Source organism: Mycteria americana, chromosome 1 (assembly GCF_035582795.1).
Source record: "Mycteria americana isolate JAX WOST 10 ecotype Jacksonville Zoo and Gardens chromosome 1, USCA_MyAme_1.0, whole genome shotgun sequence".
In the NCBI taxonomy this organism is placed as follows: Eukaryota; Metazoa; Chordata; class Aves; order Ciconiiformes; family Ciconiidae; genus Mycteria; species Mycteria americana.
The window spans coordinates 201,494,506-201,505,937 of NC_134365.1; positions in this window are offsets into that span (position 1 = coordinate 201,494,506).

The following is an 11,432-nucleotide window of genomic DNA, read 5'->3' on the forward strand; positions in this document are numbered from 1 at the left end:
AAACATCATTTAGATAGTGCAGAATAAAATCAGACTAGCTCTCAATACTGCTGAATACTGTGGCAACATGATCTCATGCTACCTATTACATAGGTTTCTCCTAGACACACTATGACGCATCCAAGTACGTGTGGTGACTGTGGGTGTCCAGCCACCACGACACCCCAAGGCAGCATTCGTCCTGTACAGTTTTCTTGTACCACTATGTGCCTCCGAGTGGCATGTTTATTTAGGCAATCATGTTAAGTTTAAAAAGCTGCCTCGAACAGGTGTTGGCCTTTGAAAGGCAGATGGGTTTACTCCAGCATGCCTTTGGAGTGAGTTTTGGCTTTGAACCAAGCTCATAACACCTCAATCTGGAAACATCTGTGATAACTGCTAACCAAGCTGAGCTGCTCAGTTTTACTACAGTAATTGAAAATGAGTATGAAATAAATACAGATAAGCTAGCACTAATATGAAATGTGGGCCTGACCTACCTTGATCTATGTTATGATATTTTTTTAAATTTAAATTTGATTGACCTGCAATCACTTAGGAATATTCAGGTGAGACTCCGAGGTCTGGAAATAATTATCTGTCAAAAGCAAAACTCAGCAGGAGAAAGGATTGGGCTTTGAAGCCTTCTCATGTGATACTGACATGGCTGGAACATGCCTTTTCAACTTTTAAAATAAAAATTTCAATACATTTCTAAATTTTATCTACTGCTTTCCTTAAGATGTGAAGGTTTTTTAGCAAAGGGAAAATGAAAAAGAATTTTTCAGATATGTTAAGACAGACTTTTCTGTATCAGAGCTTTATTGTTCTTTTAATATAGTTGAGTCATGTAAAATGTCAACATTTTAACTTTTTGTTATATTTAGTTAGAGATAAAATTTTCAAAACCTCAGAAGCTCTCACAGGATGGAAAGCTCAACCTGCTAGACCCAGGTCTAGTTTTGAAGATCTTTTGCATACATTTACTTTGAACAAATTCGAACAATCTGTTCCAGCACTCCTAGTCTTGTTACTTTGGAAATAAAGGTTAGAAACATTAGAAAACAAGGTCACTGGTGCCAGTGAGAGCTTGATTAGATGCAGAAGGTAGGATTTATCTGAGCAAGAAATAGACACTTCTAAGGCATGGGACACTTCATCCTGAAATAGACACTTAAAATAGGTCAGATGAAGGCTACCCTGAAAGTGCCCGTTTCCTTTGGCTGGCTATAAAAAGATGACTAGTTTGAATCGAGACAGCTACACTTTAGACACAGAGATGAGATCAATCCCACCCACAGAGACTAAAAAGCATTAAAATAGCTGGTGGCATCTCCATTGTCATCAAGTGAGGATGTCTGAAGTGTCTGAAATATTGTTATTGACCATTCATGGCAGGCAGCATGGGAGGTGGGATGAAAATGCAACTGTTCACTAGTAGGGTGGACAGAGAAATCTGGGAGACATACTGGGAGACAAGACCAGAGACATTGACTGGTTTACGGGCACCATTTACATGAACAGAGAAACAAGGGGGAGGCTTGAATTTCATAGAATCATAGAATGGTTTGGGTTGGGAGAGACCTTTAAAGACCATCTGGTGCAACGCCCCTGCCATGGGCAGGGACATCTTTCACTAGATCAGGTTGCTCAAATGCCTGCCCAACCTGACTTTGAACACTTCCAATGATGGGGCATCCACAACCTCTCTAGGCAACTTGTTCCAGTGTCTCACCACCCTCATCATAAAAATTTTCTTCCTTATGTCCAATCTAAATCTACCCTCTTTCAGTTTAAAACCATTGCCCTTTATCCTGTCACTACAGATTCATATTGAGGAGATGATGTGATCAGATCAAGAAGGGATGTGGCAAGAGTTCTTAGCAACAGTAAGGAAAAACACAGGCCCCAGTCAGGAAGAGGTGATGTTACAGGATCCAGAAGGCCAAAGTCCTTGACACCATGGGGTGCCCAGCTCCAGAGAAACCTGGTAGCTAAGCCACTGAGGAGCAGGATAATCAGCATGGTAGGAAAAGGCATTGCTTCTGTTCTGCCAGCATCCCTGAAATCAAAGGGTATCTGTGACATGTTTGGATCTTGAGAACTGGGAGGATCAAATGGAAAGATGTGTCGTCAGAGGTTTTTTCATCCAGCTTAAAGCAAGAGCTAATTTTTCAGCAGTTTTGATTTTAAAATAATGTTGTTCTTTTCCAAAGAAGATAGAGGAGAAGCAGTGAGAGGTGACATCACCATTAGCTTTATAAGATTTTATGGAGCAGTGGTGTGATTTGGCATTTCTCTTGAGAATAATTAGAACTAGGTTCACATACGAAAATGTCCAGGCTTATTTAGCCAGTCATTTTAGATAGTTGCCTTCAGACTTGCCACACATCTGTTTGGATTCTGTATCTTGCTACACATCTGTTTGGATTCTGTACCTTACTAAACAATAACAGCACATTTTAAGAAATGTTCTGTTGCTCCATTTCAGCATCTACAGCTTAGGAGAATTTATTGTGCAGTCACCTTTTTGTATCTACAGTTCAACACCCTCACTATAGATGATTTTATCCATAGACAGTATCCTAGACACTAAAGCAACAATTGTTTTCTTTGCAATGCAGTGCACTGAGCATAATTAGAGAGTTTGAAGCATATCTAAAAATAATTTGTAGGACAACAGCATCTAATTAGGTTGGATGCAGAAGTCTGGCAAGTAGCACTAACTGCTGTCAGTTGTAGCACTGAAAGAACTTCAACTGAATAAGAAATGTAATTTAAATGGCAACATCAGGATGATGAAACTAGTTTATGTAACTGAAGGAAAACAAGAACTAATTAAATATATCGTGGACTGTGCAAAAAGTCCCTCTATAACGTAACATTATAAAAGTTAATTCTCACCATTGTTGTGGCTGTTGATGTGTTTTGTTTTTTGAAAAAAGACTAATTAGCCCACATAGATTTCTGTGTTTAGATAAAAATTAATGCTCTTTGAGCTCCTTTGGTTTCCCAGCATGATGTGTTTTGTAGAACTAATCCTTTCCACAGCCTGTCACATAATTAGCGTTGGTACGCATCTGCATTGATGTTTTAAGACACTGGTGGTATATAATTTTATCTGGGAACATTTCTTGGGACAAACAAGTTACACAGTGATGGCCTACTAGTCTTTTTTGTTGTATTACCCATTTGCAAAAGAGTTAATGAGCCCCAAGAAGATGCTTTTTCCCCCCAAACATAGATTTTTTCAATATTTCTGAATTACTTTTGAACTTGGAGCAAGTACTATCCTAAGAGCAAGAACAGGTGGCTGCCTGGGGCAGCCAAATTCCAGGGGCAGCAAAACTGTTTGCACAGGTAACTTCAAGCTGGCAAGGTTGATTGGGCATTCAGCGACAGACTGGTTGGGCTGGGCAGTTTGCCTAGGGCAGCAGACCCCTCTGGAGCTTACCCTGTTTGATCTGACCAGGCAAATAAGGACTAATGCTCATTGAACATATGGCTGTACTGCTTAATGTGTAGGCCCTCCTTCGATAAGAAGTAATTTTGAGCAGCTGGGTAGCCTTGGACTTAGTCAGTGGCTGGTTTCTTTCTTAGGCAAGAAAAATGAGCAGGTACTGAGTAAATAAATTATCCCAATTAAGTTTTATTTTTAGTATAGCATTGGGTAAACATGGGTATTAAGGCCAAATTTCAGGTATAAGCTTGAGATTATACAGGAGGGTTCAGTAGGGTGCAGAAAGAAAAATCCTTGCCTCTGTGAAGTGGTTGTCAAGTTGTTGTGACCTAAGATGCTAAGACACTTTTAACGATACAAAACTTACTATATCATTAGCTTAGTCACTCACCAGACAAGGTATCTTTGCTCATGAATAGATTCAAGTTTCAGGGTGGGGTTTTTTGTGGAAGATAAAACAGAACTTCGCATTGCTTTGTACAACAGGTACATGCTCCAAGGGAAGAATAGTGAAAATTCATGACAAGACAGAAAGTGCAATTAACTGGATGATTGGTTCCACCAAAGACTGGAGATAAAAGAGGGATGTGAGGCCAATTACCTGGTGTTGAGGCAACAACACTATGTTATCTGAAATACAGTGTTTGGTAAGCATAGCATTAGTGGCAGGTGGAAAGGTCTGCAACCTCTGCCTTGTAGGCAGTGCTAAACTGATAATTTAACAGCACTGAAATAAGCAGGAATGACAGTAAAATTTAGACAGCTTGGCTGTTGAAGTAGACAAGATAAAACAGAAGGAATTTTGACACTAAGTAATTAAGACCACAAGCGAGAAAACCAGAGGAATGAACCGCTTCAGCGTAGTATTAGGAAAGAAAGGGAATGTGAAAAAGAAGTGGGAAGTGGAATTTTCCCTTGTGGTAGTAGGACTTACTAAGCTTGAAAAGATCTGTAGAAGTAGGACTTGTTCAAATGCAAATAAGATATAAATGTCTTAGAGTGATGATGTTTTCAATAGTGCCTTTGTGGATGTAAAAACTGAATTCTAATAGAAGCTAAAGAACTACGGTACCATATACATGCATGGGCTGAACACTTTGCCAGGTATAAATACTTAGCATCATCATATTATTAGTAACTGATTCTCAGGAGTAAATGTCCTGATTGTAAACTGAATGTCAAGAGTAAAAGTATGGTGGACATGAGAAGACAAAAAGGCCTAGTACCATAGTTCTTCAGGAAACCGTCAATCAGAACAGGCCAAGAAGCCACATACAAATAACTTGGTATGAAACCACCGCAATCTGAGAAAGAGCTTCTCTGCTGTTTCACTTCTACTGAAAAGGAAATTCTGCAAAATTATGCCCTGATATTAAAATTGGCTGTGCAAGAACAGCAGAAGCATCATCTTGGAGGGCTGTCTCAATGGCAGAAAAGGAATTCCTTCCTCATAAAAACACCCTGTAGTTAAAGAGGAGAAAGGTACTATCGAAATACTCAAATGCCATATATTTCACATTTATAACTATTTCCTCTTCTTTTCACTGTATCTTTAACAAAAACCTCAAAAGATTTATTAACATTTATCAGCCATAGTATTAAGAAAGACAATAATTTTTTTTTAAACCTCAAATATTATTTAATAGTGTGATGATGTAGAGAGGCAGGCACATATCATATCCATGACTCATTTATTCCAAAGAGATTAGCATGACCTATTGAATACATAGTTGTAGTAACTGCCAAACTCATGCCAAGACACGCTATTTCAAAATGAAAGCAACACGAACTTTCCCTTTTTCTTTCGAGTAATATTATGGGACAAAAAAATCTTTTAAACATACTTTTAATGAAAAAATATCATTAGCTACAGCACCTCTACTACTAAGGCTGCGCTTGTTTTAGCAAAATGTGTATCATAAAGAAGACTTTTTATTAAACTTCAATTAGATGCTGGAATTTCATAGATATTCTCATAGGAAATTTTCAGATAACTTCAAGGTGAGCTTTTGTATCTTGGACTACAGCTTCAAAAAACCATAAAGTGAATGATTGTGCATTTTATTTCCAATGAAGTTAGACAGCTGGGAACTGAATGTTATATTTTGTGGGGTTTTGAGTAAATGTCTGAGGATCTGTAAACAGGGTAAAATAAACCATTACTGAGGTAATATAAATTAGGAACCAGGATTGTTGACAATGTAAGTACTTTTAATGTGCTTTTAACAGAGGGACTGTTTAACTAATGAGGTACAACATCAATAGTGTATTTTAAAGTATTAATATATAATGCTCACATATTTGTTAAACCATAATAAATCCGATTAATATTCTCTTGCTATTTAATTAGGCGTTCAGCTAGATTACAGTAAACAGGCTATTTAATCTAGCAGTTTATATTTAATCAAATAGCTACATTCTTGAAAACACGCGCCATCAACATTAAAATAATATAATTACTGTCTTGTAAATACTGTTAGGTGCCCCATAAAAGTACAAATGGATAAGGACACAGCCCTGTGCTTCTATAAATAGTCCTCCCTTAGTTTGGGATTTACAGCCAAATGCAGGATGTACCGGTGCCTGCTCTGGAGCAGGAGGTACCTGCCCAGGGCTCTATGTGAAAAAGGTCAGCGTCCTCCAAAAATGATGAGTCACTGCCCGTCCAGCACCTAAACACAAATCTGCTGGCCAAAATAGTCCTGGCTGGAGCTGCTGTCACCCCAAGTGGAGAAGCCTGCAGGAAGTTCAGTGTCCCACCATGCTCCACTGTGGCTCCGGCCCCTCGGGGCTGGGACTGCCCGTGGCTCCCTGCGGTGCGGGTGCCCCGCGGGGCTGGGGAACACTGCAGTGGCCCTTCGCACGCTGCCTGAGGGAGCTGGGAGGGCTCCCTCTGGTTCTCCACTTCCCACTTGCTCACAGTGGGATTGTATAACAGTTTTAGAAAATAATGTGCATTTTCTGAATAAAGCCCCATGATTAGCTTGTCTTCTAGAATGCAGTTTCTGATCCCTTCTTCAAGCGTTCCAGATTAGAGTAAAAACAATGGGAAAAAACCCAAAAAGACCAACATAATGGAGCAGGAGTTATTTTGCTCCATGTTACACCAACATAACATGAAGTTGCTGCCAGCAGAGCCTCATTCCCCCATTTCACCATGTCTAACAAACCTGGCGACAAAGACATTGTGCCCACATAATGGGATCTGAAAAGCCCCTCGGCTTCCCAGTGGTCTCCATGAAGCTGAGAACCTGCCCGGGGGACAGAGGTGAGCGCCCCGTCCCAGCCCACAGCTGGCTGGAGGTGGCATGGTGGGAAGCTGTCCCTGGGCAAAGGGAGCAGGAGCCAAGCCCAGGGTGCTGCCCGACACAGGACTTGCAAGAGACAGTGAAAGTCCTTCAAGGAGGCTCTGTGTGGTCTAAATGATGGCACAGCCTATAGGACAACAGTTAGGTTCACACGAGAAGGTAGCTTAATCCATGTATGTGCTGAGGAGAGGGGTCCCTAGGAAGGTTCTGAACCTAAGCGGGTGTTTACATGAACGCTCGTCTTGATGTATTTCTGTTACACAGGGTATAACCTGTTTCCTGAGTCCCTCCCCACCCCAATAAGGAAGACTGGTAAAGAGAGGAGGAGGATGCTAAGGAAAGCAGAAGGTTCTAAGAAAGTCACAGAAAATGAAAGCAAGTTGGACTCCAAGTAATAGGAAGAATTTTAATTAAAAAAAAATCCATAACATCATAAGAAAGATTACAAAATTACACCTTTTCAAGGGGAGGGTATGGAAGAAGAATATGAGTTGCTAAATAAGAGGGAAAAATTAAATGTGCATCAGAAAGTGATATGGAGAAAGCAGTATCGGTATACAAGAAATAAGAAAAATGCAAATAAAAAGTGTTGGGTGTGTGTAGTAGTAATGCTACTAATGCTAATGTAGAAGTAATGCTTCTTAAATTACTTGGAAGCACAGTTTGAAAATGGAATTAAAAAATGAAACGCTTGGTTCACCACGAAAGTTGCAAAATTAAATATTGCCTATCAATATGTGGTAGACCACAATAAAAAAATGAAAGTAAATTAAATAATTTACTTCTACAGTGTAACATGGGAAATATTTGAGAAAGAATGCAGCAAAGATTGGATTACTTCTTTAAGTAGTCTTTTCTCTTCCCCTGCTGACTTTGTCATTTCCCCTTCATTTGACTAGTTTAACAGAAAATAATTCTTACTGTACATGATTTTATTTAACCTTTTATTGAAGTCAGTAGTTTAAAACAATGTAAAGATTACCTCTGGATCATTCATCAAATTTAACATGTATAAAAGTCTTCTGAATGCAAAAAATGTTTTCAATATATTTTATGTTTATTTTTTCTATGCTATCAATAGCTCTGAGATTTGCATTTAGGGTCAAAATTTTGGGTACAATTTGAGCAAAAGAGGTGCACATTTCACATGGTAATTCCCTGAATTGCCTTTTGTCCTTCGTCCAGCTACAGCTTTGTTCTCTGAAAATACTTCCTCTCCCTAAAAACAGTTGATAGAAAACCCTATCTCAAACCTTACAAAAGGATAATGGCATTTTTTAATTATCTAATGTAGTTTAAGAACAGCAATGGATAATTTCATTGCTGTTCTCACATGTTCTGTTCTCACTCCCTTTGCAAGAATTCCCAGTGATAGCCATAGGAATTCCACAGACAAAATAAATACATTATCTAACAGACACCTTCTGAAACAGACTATAACTTTAAAAGAAAGGGTGGTATCATCTATACGGTTTCTCTGTTTAGCCCGTGATTATGTCTGGGCATATATTGCCTAGAAATTGCCTAGAAGAGTCATTTGAATTCCAAAATTTGTTTTGGCTGGGTCCATGCTCATATTGTATTCACTTTCTATTTGAGTCAAGAACAAAATTATACCTTGTGCCCAATTGAAAACTTTAATTCTGACTCACAAGCAGCAGACATTGAATGTTTCACAAACAAGCCACAGCGACTATATTAGAAAAACTAATAATTTCTCAAATGTAATGTTTTTGGGAGGGAGAAGTTATTTGCAGAAAACAAGATACTTTACCAAATATATGATTTGATATTAATTATTCACCTGGTGTTAACTTTAAGAATAAGAAAGAAAGCACAGTTCTTTGCCTTGTTTGTACATCATGTTCCCTCTGCAAGGTCAGGCCTTGCCAGAGCTTGCATGAGAAACTTTCAGAACAAGTAGTATGATCAATATGAGAACTAAGGATGCCTGGTTCCCCACAGATTTCTTTTGAGGTTAGTTGACTTTGATGTCTAAGCAGGCGAGATCTATGAATGAAGCTTTTCACTTCTTGACAATATTAATAATGGCTCGCTCCACATGGATCCTCTGATGTCTAATCAAGGTTAAACCTCCACCGCAGCCTTTTCATCAGTGGAGGCCCTAAACAGGCTGCCTCGGCTGCCTTTTCCTCTTGGCACTTGTAAGAAGCAGGTTGCTTTAGGAACCAGACAACTTTCACCAGTTTGGGTGCCGCTGGCCAGTGTTTGCTGGGGAGGTAATTTATTTGGGAGGCAAGGCAGACATGCAAAGCTAGGACAGGATCACAGAAGTTTTCCCTGGAAAACAAAGTAAAAACCACAGTGCTTAGGAAGTGGTGCTGAAGCTGAGACCCTCTCCTCTCAATCTGAGTTAGATAATCTAAGGCTTCTTGCTGTTACAAGGAGGCAATACATTCCTGGGTGTCTCATGAGAGACAAACTGAAGAGCTGACCTCTGATGGCTTTCTCTACTCATGTAGGAGGAGCTGTTATGGATTTCTCATTCCAAGTGAAGGGGTCTCTGCCCATGATTAACCTATGTGGTTTCCTACACAGAGTCACTGGTATCCAGTAATGACTTTGGCTATTTTGTGCCAGATGACTGAATCTTTCTCAGCAGGACGTAGGTAAGTCACTAAGAGAAAGATTTGAAAACACAATTACAGAAACGTTCCCAAAGTCAGTACATATTTCCAAAGGTAGTGACATCTTTGCAGAGTCACAAAGTAAACAAACGCAAAATCAGTGTTAATACAGCTTATGAAAAGTCAGGTTATTGCTAGCAGGTGTTGAGGGTATCCTATCAGGCATGAGCAGGAGCCGAGAAACTGCTCCCATTTATGACAGCCCTTATCAATATACTGAACAGATCAAGCTCTTCCATCCTTCTGATTTTTGCTGAGAAACTTTTGAACTACTCAAAATCATGGGGTTTGTTCAACTTCAGACAGATGAAGCCTTTTTAAAAACACATCAACACGTCAGTGATAAAAATAAACGTTCTTTTGTGCTGCAAAATTGAACTGAGAGATTAAAAGTAGCCGTTTCTTTAATTTTATCTTGTTTGCACTACCTTGCCAATCTCTATCTTTTCTCTTACTTTCCAAGCCTGACCAACCTTCAGAGGGAGCAAAAGGGGCTGCTGGAGAGCTTTACTTGGTTTTGGCTTGCAAAGTCGGACCATGAGCTCCTGATGTCATCCAAAGTAAGCTGAAGACAGTGACAGTCTTTCCATTGACTTCAGGGAGCACTAGATCAAGCTCTAAATTCTTATGGATAATGAAAATGGTGATATGTTCAGATCTGATCCTCCAGGTTGCAAAAGATCATAAATTCTCATTGGGATCAATAGAATTGATCCCAATTCTAAAAGCCTCATGGCTTTCTGTACCTGCAGGATCCAGTCTTGTTGTGGGTTACTTTTTTAGCTGTTCAAGCAGAAACAGATCCTGTGCTCGAGAAGCTGAAATAGATATTGATTTAAGATGTTACCACTGTTTTTTTGTGTTCTTGAGAGGGTAAAGGCAACAGGGAAATTAATTTGTACCAGTGATCCCAGGAGTCAGACAAACACAAGAGGCTGTCTGAGTTCTTCCTGCTAAGTGGAAAATTAGATACCACATAAATTCAAATCTCTAACAATACTAAATGATTGTTTACTGTTTATTAAATGAAGCAGTTTAAAACAAGTGAAATAGCTAAGTGGAAAAAGAGGGAAAAGTGCCTACAAGTTAGTTTTCTTGTATTTTTCAAGAAAGCTTCCCTGACTTGTCAATGAAGGCAAAAGGGCTGTACACACACTCATGATTCTGCTGTAGTCAGCAACGTCTAAAAGAAGAAAGCAGTTTGGCTAAAAAATTGCACTTGTTATATTTATACAGCAGCATGTGGGGCAGCGTGTTTTATTTGACTTTCCATTGCAGCTGTTGCAGTTGGTCTTTGTGAATCCTATAGGCAGGTATAAAAATAATATTTGACTTTAATTTGCACGTTTCTCATGCACTGAGGAAAATCTACTAGAGCTCCAATTCTCCTATTTTAAAGTATAATAACTCACCTGCACCTTTTCAGCAAAGAAAGGCTTTATAAGGCACTTGCCAGTTGTCATGGAATCACACACTCTTTTTAAATAGCATATCCCTCCTGGGCACAGGCAGCAATGATCATAAATCACATATAGGTTAGAAAAAATGATACTGACATTAGTGAGAAAAGTATGATCTACATTTTTTAGAAGTATATGCTCTTCTTGCTCAGATCGAAGCATTTGAGTCTTTTCTTTGCTTGTTCCCTTACAAAGAAAAGAGGTTCTCTAAGTACAATTTTCTTATTTTTTCTCACAGAAAAAATAAAGACAGAAGACATTTTTATGACAATGTGTTCCAGTGTATTGACATCATAAACATCTTCCAGTATCACATACATTTATAAATCTTGGTTTTAAGATTCCACAGAATCCCAGCAAGCATAAAACATATTTTAGGCTTCCCACATGAAAAATCTTTCAAAATGAGCCTATGGGAAATGTTTGCCAAATGTTTAGGTCCTAAAAACTTGAAATGTCATGTGAAAGAACCATAGTCTTAGGAATGTTTAAGAATACTCAGCTGAGTATTTCATCACTTTAGTAGAATGAGTGAAATGCCATAACAAGTTCATTAGAAAAAATAGGTTATTACAAA